The sequence below is a fragment of the Eptatretus burgeri genome, chromosome 3 (genome assembly GCF_056783735.1).
Source record: "Eptatretus burgeri isolate ZD-2024b chromosome 3, Ebu_testis_v1, whole genome shotgun sequence".
Lineage (NCBI taxonomy): Eukaryota > Metazoa > Chordata > Myxini > Myxiniformes > Myxinidae > Eptatretus > Eptatretus burgeri.
In genome coordinates, this window is record NC_140963.1 from 98879992 (window position 1) to 98888916 (window position 8925).

Here is an 8925-nt window from a genome sequence, read left to right on the forward strand (position 1 = left end):
TACTCCATTCATGTGAGGCAGTCAGTGAAGGATATGAAAGGTTGGTGGTCATGTGCAGTGACACAGATGTTTTGCTGAGTCTCCTACCACTTCATGCCAACCAGAGCAGCTCAAGTATGGATGGTTTCTGGAACATCAAAGAAGCGGAAGTGCTCCCCAATACATGCTGTATCAGACAAACTGCCACAACCGGTTAGGGAAAACTTGCTGAGTTTCCATGCACTAACAGGTTGTGACACAACCTCAGCCTTCAGTGGCCATGGGAAGAAGACGTGCTGGAAAACTTTCCAGAGTCAGCCACTCCGAGTCAGTGGAATTGGTCGCGATGGAGAACTCTCCCAAGTTGAGCAGTTTGTAAGTCATCTGTATGGCGTTCCTGCACAGCCAAGTGTGGATCAAGCCAGATTCCATGTGTTTGGTAAAGCCAAGAAGGGCCTTGATTTGTTGCCTCCGACCAGAGATGCCCTGGATCTGCACAGTAAACGTGCCAATTACCAGGCAAAGATCTGGTTGCAAGCATATCGAGAATGCATCAGGATACCATCCCCTGTGGTCACCGCTGCCTGGGTGAAGGAGAAGACTTGCCTGGTCCCTATCTGGACAAGACTGCCCCCAATTCCAGATACCTGCCTTCAGCTGATGACCTGTGGGTGCAAATCCAAATGCCAAACAGCTCGGTGCACTTGCTTTAAAAAAGAACTGAAGTGCACTTCTGCATGTGGCTGTGATGCGGTAGAATGTTGTAACCCAGCTGGGCAATAGATTTTCTATAAAACATGCACATAGTTCATTTTAGCCACATTGAAATTGTTGTTGAACTAATCTACAGTAACCTAAGACATAACATTTCAATTTCTCAGCTTGGTTCACTGCCAGTGAGAAACTTGATTACCATAATAGGTACTCAGACCACTGCATTTTGAAACTGCAGTTTTACGTTACATTGTGTTGTGGATTTATGTAAATTCAAAAGTTTACATGATGTTTTTGTTGTCCATGTATGAAAACATGAAACATAAGAATGCATAAAGACATTGGCACCAAAAATGTTTTAATTCTGCCAAAATAAAGGGAAATGATCATTTTGCCATTTTTTACCTTTATGACCTTGAAAATGACCTAAAAATTGAGAATCCAGGGTGGCATCCACCCACACCTTTTTCTTAATCCTACGACTCAATGATCTGGCATGGATGCCTGCTGTTAACACGCGATGCCCCAAAAAGTGTAATGTTCCATGTTGGCTGGCCTACTAATATATACAACCACGTGACGATTCAAAACTTCCCCTTTTGGGTGGGATTTTAGATCCTCGTGGAGGATCTCTAAGTCTTACTCACGTTGTTGTTCTTCATCTTCTTCTTGTGGACTTTTTTTGTTTCACAGCCTACAGTTTTCATCGAAACTTGCTGAAACTTGGCGTATATATGTAAAAAAATACCCTGCGCAGACAGTAACCATCTCCGATTTTGAAAATTCCTCCTAGAAAAAAAAGTTATGACGTCAAAATATCTCCGCTAATGGAAATCGCCAAAAAAATTATCTCTGAAACTAGGCAAGCTTTTTGAATTCTGGTTGCGGGAATCGAACAGGGCATTAGCAGAGATGAATTACGGCACATATGATACATCACTATGACGTCATATCAATTTTTAAGACGTCATTCCTATTTTTTGACATTTTTTGTTTCACAACCCAGAGTTTTCATCGGATCTTCGTGAAACTTGCCATGTATATGCAGAAAGCCCACGCGCAGGCAGTAAACATCTCCGATTTTGGAAATTCTTCCGAGAAAAAAAAGTTGACAGATAATTTATCGCAAACCTGATACATCACAATGAAGTCATATTCGTTTTATGACGTCATCATTAAGAGGACGAGGATCTTAGTTCATTTGAGCTTGTTTTTTTATACGATTTTATAATCTTAATTCAGTAAACGTATACCGTGAATAAGATCGAACACGTCACGACGATTTTTCCCAGAACTGAAAACGAGAGGTGTATTGGTATTGTACGCCAAAGGCAGTGTTCATGAAGCAACAACGTGCGACGTCGGTTTGAGCTTTTCGTGCCTTTTTAAAAACGCCTCGACACCCTGACCTGACGTCTGAGTTTAGTGTCAGACGTCAATTATGATGTCATGTAATTGCAAACACGTAGTTATCACAAAAAAAACGTGAACGTGTGGAAAAAATGTCCCCGTTCGAGTCCGCCGACGTCACGTTCCCTCCAAAATGTCAAAACGATCCGATGCAACTTCCTGACCCTCGTTGATGTCGATAAATCGAAGGATGCGCTTCTCTTCACACTTAATGAAGATCGAGAGCGAATCAGTGATTTTTTTGGGAGAGGAGGCCGAGTAGGCCCCAAGGCGGAAGAGGACACGATACGTACAGTGTTAACAAACAAATAACTGTGACCCAGCGATGCAGTCAGCACGTAGAATCGCAGTGAAACAGATTGAAAGAATAATCCCTGGAAAAGTTACAATTAACTTCAAATTTAAAGGAAGCATACCGGCCAACATATCACAGCAAGGCCGCAGAGCAAGGCCGCAGAGCAAGGCCGCAGAGCAAGGCCGCAGAGCAAGGCTTCCCGGCGTACCTTGCGAACATATCGCACTCACTTGATTCCCTCTATCCCCCTTTAAAACATCTCGAGGATGTTTTCCCGCCAAATGAGACTGAACAAGTTAATATTTGAAAAATTTACAGAAGCCGAATAGGGTATTTTAAATAGAAGAAAATTTACAAATCGGTTAGTATGGCAGGCTCGTTGGTCTAGGGGTATGATTCTCGCTTAGGGTGCGAGAGGTCCCGGGTTCAAATCCCGGACGAGCCCATTTTTTTTTTTTTTATCAAAATAATTACTCCGAGCCGTCGACTATATGCTGTGCAATTATTATTATTATTATTCTTGATATCTTTTCTTTTCAATGTTTTTCACTTCTACCGAGTCTCGAATCGTGACGTCACGTTTTTCTTGCATTCATCGCTTCAAGTTATCCGTGGCCGGTCATTGCTGTTTCTCTTCAGATGTTCGTTGTTTATTTCCTTGAGTGCTTAAGCCGCTTGGCTAGCGCTCCACAAGCTCATCGGTGACGGAACACACCGCTGGACAAAGAAGGGATGTGTGGAAGAACGAGGGTCAAGGAGTATGGATGGTTTCTGAGATGGGCATAAGCAGAGGCAGGCCTCCATCAACACTGAGCGGACAAAATGGATATAAAAGCAAAACTCAGGAAGAAAAAACTGAAAGCTTGGAAAGAGATGGACTTGAGGAAGGTTTCTGAGAACAAAACAACAAAACAACAACAACAACAACAACAACAACAACAACAACAACAACAACAACAACAACAACAACAACAACAACAACAACAACAACAACAACAACAACAACAACAACAACAACAACGACATAAGTTTATTTTATTAGCGCGTCGAGCTCCTCGTTCTTCTTCTTCTTCTTCATCTTCTTCTTCCACTTCCTCATCTTCCTCTTACTATTCCCCTTCCTCTTCCTCCTCCTCTGCATCTTCCTCTTCCTCTTCTGGTGAAGACAAAGCCTTTATGACGCGGCTCTTGGACACATTTGTCCTTGTTAACCTGAGCCTGCCACACCTTTCTCATCCCCACTCCTTCCCCCATTCCCCCCAATGATATTAAATCGTTAGCTTGACAGTTGACAGATTTAATTTGTTTCATCTGATGTTGTGGTGCAGGCATGATGGGCCTAACGGTTTCCTCCTGCATCAATTTCCTCGTTTTGGCTGTGCGGAAGGTGCACCCCAAACCTGGGAGCTTGCACCCCTTGAATCCGGGGTCCCAGGTGGTCACGTGGGTCGACTGCCCCTGAATCCGGTCCTGGCATTCAGAAACCTGTGGTTGGACAAAGCACGGAAAGAGCAGAGGATGCAAGACCAGAAAGGAGGAGGTAGCAGAGACCATCGACCTTTCTGTGATGTGAAAGTGATAGGTCCTGGATCGACTCAGCTTCATCACAGGAAATTCCAATGATCTTGAAGGCCTTGGTTTCCACAACATCAAATTCTTCAATAAAATAAAATAATAAAATTTAAAAATATTTTTAATATAACTCGCCTTCTGATGCTTCTGTTTATAAAATAAATATGGAAGGTTGTTGCCTTGTTAAGAATGGGAGGCAGCGAGTTGTGGTTCTTTGGCAATGCACAAGAGGGTGAGTTTGAACACGCGTTTGCGAGTGGGAAGTGTCGTTTGAATAAAGGAAGTAGGCCTTCTTTGGTGTATTGCAAACTGATGGAGTGAAAATTGAAGCTCTGGGTGCTCTGCCACTACTTGAGACAGGCTACAGGCCCAGTTGACATCACAGTAACCTTGCAGTAAATGGCAATATTGTTGTGGGGCCGGGTGTCGGCGGCGAGCACGACCGCGAGGTGGAGCAGTAGAGTCGGCTCCACCGAACACCCGGAATCTAGATCGTGCTTCTGGGAGAACTCCGAAAGGCACGGGTCCTTTACAGGACTGTGAATCGCCAATAATTTTACCGCTTCGGATAGGGTTAATTGCAAACTTCAATATACCTAAGTATCCACGCGGCAAAGCTACCGGGGAATTCACACCCTTGGCAGGCCTCGGACAGAACGAGCCGTTATCGTGCTCGAACCGTGCGTAACCCGAGCGGATGGTTACCAAGACCCATCGGACCAAATGCACAATTTTCCATTTCCCAATTTCCCAACACGCGCCGTGCCAAGCCAATGAAAGAAGCACAGAAACGAGCTGGAACATTCAACAATAGGGGTATTTATTTATAACGATAATCAGGGAGGGGAAGCACACAAGAGCGGAGTTATCACGACTATAGCAAGGCAAATAATGCACAAGGAACACAGAGAGGCACTTCACAGTTTCTACTTATAGACGGGGCCCAAGGACACACACACGCACACACAAATACCCCAAAAGAAATGGACCCCGTCGGGTTTTATTGAAGGTTTCCAGCTCGAGGGAAGATGAGCTGGAAACCAGAGCTATCTTGGATCTGTCCACCTCGTGTGGTCTTCGACGTCCTGGACCGGCGGGACTCGAACCCACAACCACGATGCCACTCCAAGGACCAGGGACGGAGGATGAAGGGCGGACGCCAACCAGCGCGAGGGCGGACACGGCAGCGAGTGCCAGCAGGCAAGGCCAGACGATCCGGCAGACAAACCCCAACTCTCCACAGTCGGATAGCGCCGAACAATTATTCACTCCTCCAGAGGGGAGGAGCCGCCTCTTCTGACCCGCTCTCCCTCACTGGAATGTTTTTGGTGCGCAAATGCGCTTGTTGCCCCCGTAATTGGCCAAAAGGGGCGCCAAGTCCGCTGATTGGACCGGGGGGCATGGCGGGCGTCACAGCGGACCACCCCTCAAACAGGAAGGTGAGTAAAATTGTCCTGTGTTGGCTCTCATTGGCCGACCGAAGGCAAACTCGCTCGCATCTCTCTGATTGGGTCAGAGAGATGCCAAGTCCTTCTTGAACTCCGCCCACCGCGAGCGTTATGGTGTCAGGATGGAGCGAAGGTGTTGTTATTGGTGTAAGGGATGTAAAAATGTCAAAGAAACCCTGACGATCAAAATAACTCTGCAGCGCACGAACGTTTAATTCCCATTAGACTAGGGACAGGACCCTAACGAGAAACACATACTTACCGATATAACTGATCTATAGGACCTGGCTGTTGTGTGCTCATGGCTGACTGATTCATAACACCATTACTCCAGGGGCCTCAATTTGGCTATTCCCCAGGAAGATGCCTTGCCCATCCCCATCTCCTTGAGATGTAAATCAACCGACTGCAACCATGAGACACGTGGTCAGACTGTTGGCCTCCCCCACTCACGAGGCTCCCTTTCTGAGTGAATCTGGTTAGCAGGATCAGCATCAGAAAAACGAGCCACGTGTCCATACAGCTGCAGCTGTCGCTCACGGAATAAACAGGAAACAAATCTCATCTGAGTCACTGTCAGCAATTGCTCATTGGACACAAATTCTGACCTGCGATCGTGAGGGATTCTCCAAAGGGATCTGGTACCGAGGGAGTTAAGTCGCTGTCTCAGATCCCTGGTCAGAGTCCAAGTCTCACATCCGCAGAGCAACACGGATCATTGGCATCTCCCACGATGAGGCTGAGTCTTTGGGTCTTTCACTCTCTCACCGAAGGCAGGTCGGTGGTCTTTCTGTCTTCCACCGTCTCCTCTCAGGTCTCGCCCACCTCACTGCGCTGTCTGTGATTTGTCCCCACCACATTTCCCCAGGGCGCTCAAGGTCCGCCAATAACCCCGTTCTGGTAAAACTACCAAATTCATGAATCACTGCTCACCTTCACTCTTTCATTCCTCTTTTTTCCTGCCTTTGGAATAAACTCCCTCACTCTGTTCAAACCCATTCTTCCCTCCAGGCCTTCAAAACAGCTGTTCACCACCACCTCTTATCATGCCCCATCCAAATCCTCGATCTTTTCTACCCCCATTAATCCACCCCAAACCCACTTCCTTCGAATTCCCTGCTTTCCTTCCTGGAAGTCCCTGTGATGTCCATCTTCTATACCCCGTGTTCCCCGCCCCATCCCTCTCCCTTCCACAGATCTCCGAATGTCTCTGTTCCCCACCGTTTTTGTCCTTCCGACGCCCCTCTTGTCTCATGCCCCCCCTTGACGTTCGTTGTGTGTTCGCTCTTATAATACGAGCCTTGACAAGGTATACAAAAAAAAAGACTGGAAGCACCAAGGACTTAAAGACTCAGACTTTTGTCCTCCTGCTTCGGAACCGACAGCGCCACACTCCATGATCGAGTGAATCCATGACTCCCCAGGCCCGACTCAGACATCTCTTGACCCCTGGCTCACAGCCAGCAAGGGCATGTATATCACTGCCAAGGTAAGTGAATCTCTTTGTGACCTCAACATCCTACCACAAACAGGTACAGACAAGATAGCAGAAAGCCTGGATCTTCATTTTGACCCAGGAAACCATAACCCCAGTGGCTCTGACTCCTCATTCAGTGCCTCAAGGGTCTCCATAAGCATATCCAGCATCTCTGCAAAGATGACTGAATCATCTGCAAAATTGAGGTCAGAGATCTTGACATTCCCAAACGATGCCCCAAAACTTGATCCCTCTGACATCCTTCCCAGAATCCAGTCCACACAAGTGCTGAAAAGTGTGGGGGCCAGTATACGCTACTGACAAACTCCACTAACAAATTATATAAGTTGGAGATGGAGCCACCACACCTCACAGAAATCTGAGTACCACGAGAGTATCGTTCAGACAACAGATTGATCAGTTTTGGTGGCACCTCACGAAAACCGAGAAACCTCCAGAGGGCATCCCGATTGACTGAATCAAACACTTGACGGAGATCAACATAGTCTGTGAGCAGCCCCTGCCGAAACTCTCATCTGCATTCCCCGAGGACCCGAAGAGCAAGGATACGGTCAATTGTTGACCTCTGATGTAAAGCCTGACTGCTCTGGGGGCTGGTGCTCAAGCAGATGGTGGCGAAGGCGAACCCTATCAAAAATTATCTGAGCAAAGACCTTGCCAACACTGAGAGCAGTGTCACCCATCGGTAGCTGTTGTAGTCTTATAGATCACTCTTCACTCTCCAGAGAGGGACAACAAGACCCCTCTTCCAGTCAGTTGGGATGATGCTGTATCCTCAACAGAGCACAGAACTGCATGCAACGCCATGAGTACAGCATTTCCAGCAGCCTTGAGAGGTTCAGCATGAATGCCACAGATCCCAGGAGCTTTACCCTTCTTTCAACTGGTTCACCGGAACCTGTGTGTCCACAAACAAAGGCGGTTAACAGTTGATTGCAGGGTCAGCAATGGGGATAGTTATGCCCCTGACATCCAACTCAACAGCTGATGGGTCAGCCTGGTATAGCCACTCAAAGTAACCGGCCCAGCGGGCCTTTACTTAAGACTCCTCCATCAATAGCCCACCACCCATCGCTCTAACTGCAGGACACCTAGAGACAGTCTTGGAGGAAAGCAATGCACTAATTCCTCTGTAAGCAGGAAGAGAATCACCTGACCACAGGTGATGCTCCACCTCTTCACAGACATCCACCAGCAACATCAAGGATGGTCGTCTTGAAAGCACTCCACAACTCTTCAGGTTTCCCCAAAACACCTAACCCCCCGCAAGTCCCCACTCAGCCTGTTCGCAAACTCCTCAGCTACCCTCTCATCCTTGAGCTTGCCAACATCCAGCCTTGGCTGGGATGGTACCATTCTCCCTGATATAACCTGAACCTTCAGAGTTGCCACAACAAGCACTTTACAGAGTATTTGCTACAACAATCACTGTCGTTGGTATTGAGGAATTGACCACTTCAGTAGACCCTGCAGTTCAGGATCATCCTCCAGTGACCATCAACCGGCACATCATCAATCTCCTTTGCCACACCACCAGCATTGGAATACCAAGCCCAGCGATGAGCCTGTGGGCGCTGAAACCATGAAGCAGCCACTCTAAGACTATGACATATTGCAATGTCAAGGAACTTAGTGCTATGCTGGTTCACAGTTCCAGATCCATGGGGACCAACACACGTCTCATAACCATCCCCATCAGTGGAAGATTGTGGAAGACTCGAGCTAAGTGCAGCTCCACAGGAGGTACTCCCACAGAGTGGGTTTTCGGTTATCTTTGTGTGTTTTGCAGAATGAAGTGTTTTACGGTGGCCGAAGTGCAAATCCTGTGGCCAACCTCCAAGAAAGAGGTAACCCACCTGCAGGAGGACATCCACAGACACAGTTGGGCACCAGATATGGATCGCTGTTGGCTCACAAGGAGCTCCTCCGCCCTTTGACAGGTTTTGTTTTCAATCCTGCTGGGTGTCCGTTGGAAGGCAGATGGGAGAGATGGTTTAGTCGCCAACAAC

At 47.2% G+C, this 8925-nt stretch overlaps 1 protein-coding gene and 1 non-coding gene across 5 annotated transcripts in view; one reads left to right on the plus strand and one right to left on the minus strand.

Moving 5' to 3' along the window:
• The window catches only part of PAN2 (poly(A) specific ribonuclease subunit PAN2), a 179243-nt gene extending 176473 nt beyond the window's left edge, over positions 1-2770 (minus strand). The window contains exon 1 of one of the 4 annotated variants that reach the window (XM_085874652.1): positions 2520-2767. The gene's annotated coding sequence lies outside the window, so the exon portion shown is untranslated. Of the gene's footprint in view, positions 1-2519 lie in introns of all 4 variants that reach the window. The other 3 variants (XM_085874654.1, XM_085874653.1, XM_085874655.1) reach the window with 3 other exon arrangements.
• A 1-nt stretch (position 2771) lies between these two features.
• Positions 2772-2843, plus strand: TRNAP-AGG (transfer RNA proline (anticodon AGG)). The gene has a single exon. It is a non-coding gene; the product is annotated as a tRNA-Pro (tRNA).
• The last annotated feature ends 6082 nt before the right edge of the window (positions 2844-8925 follow it).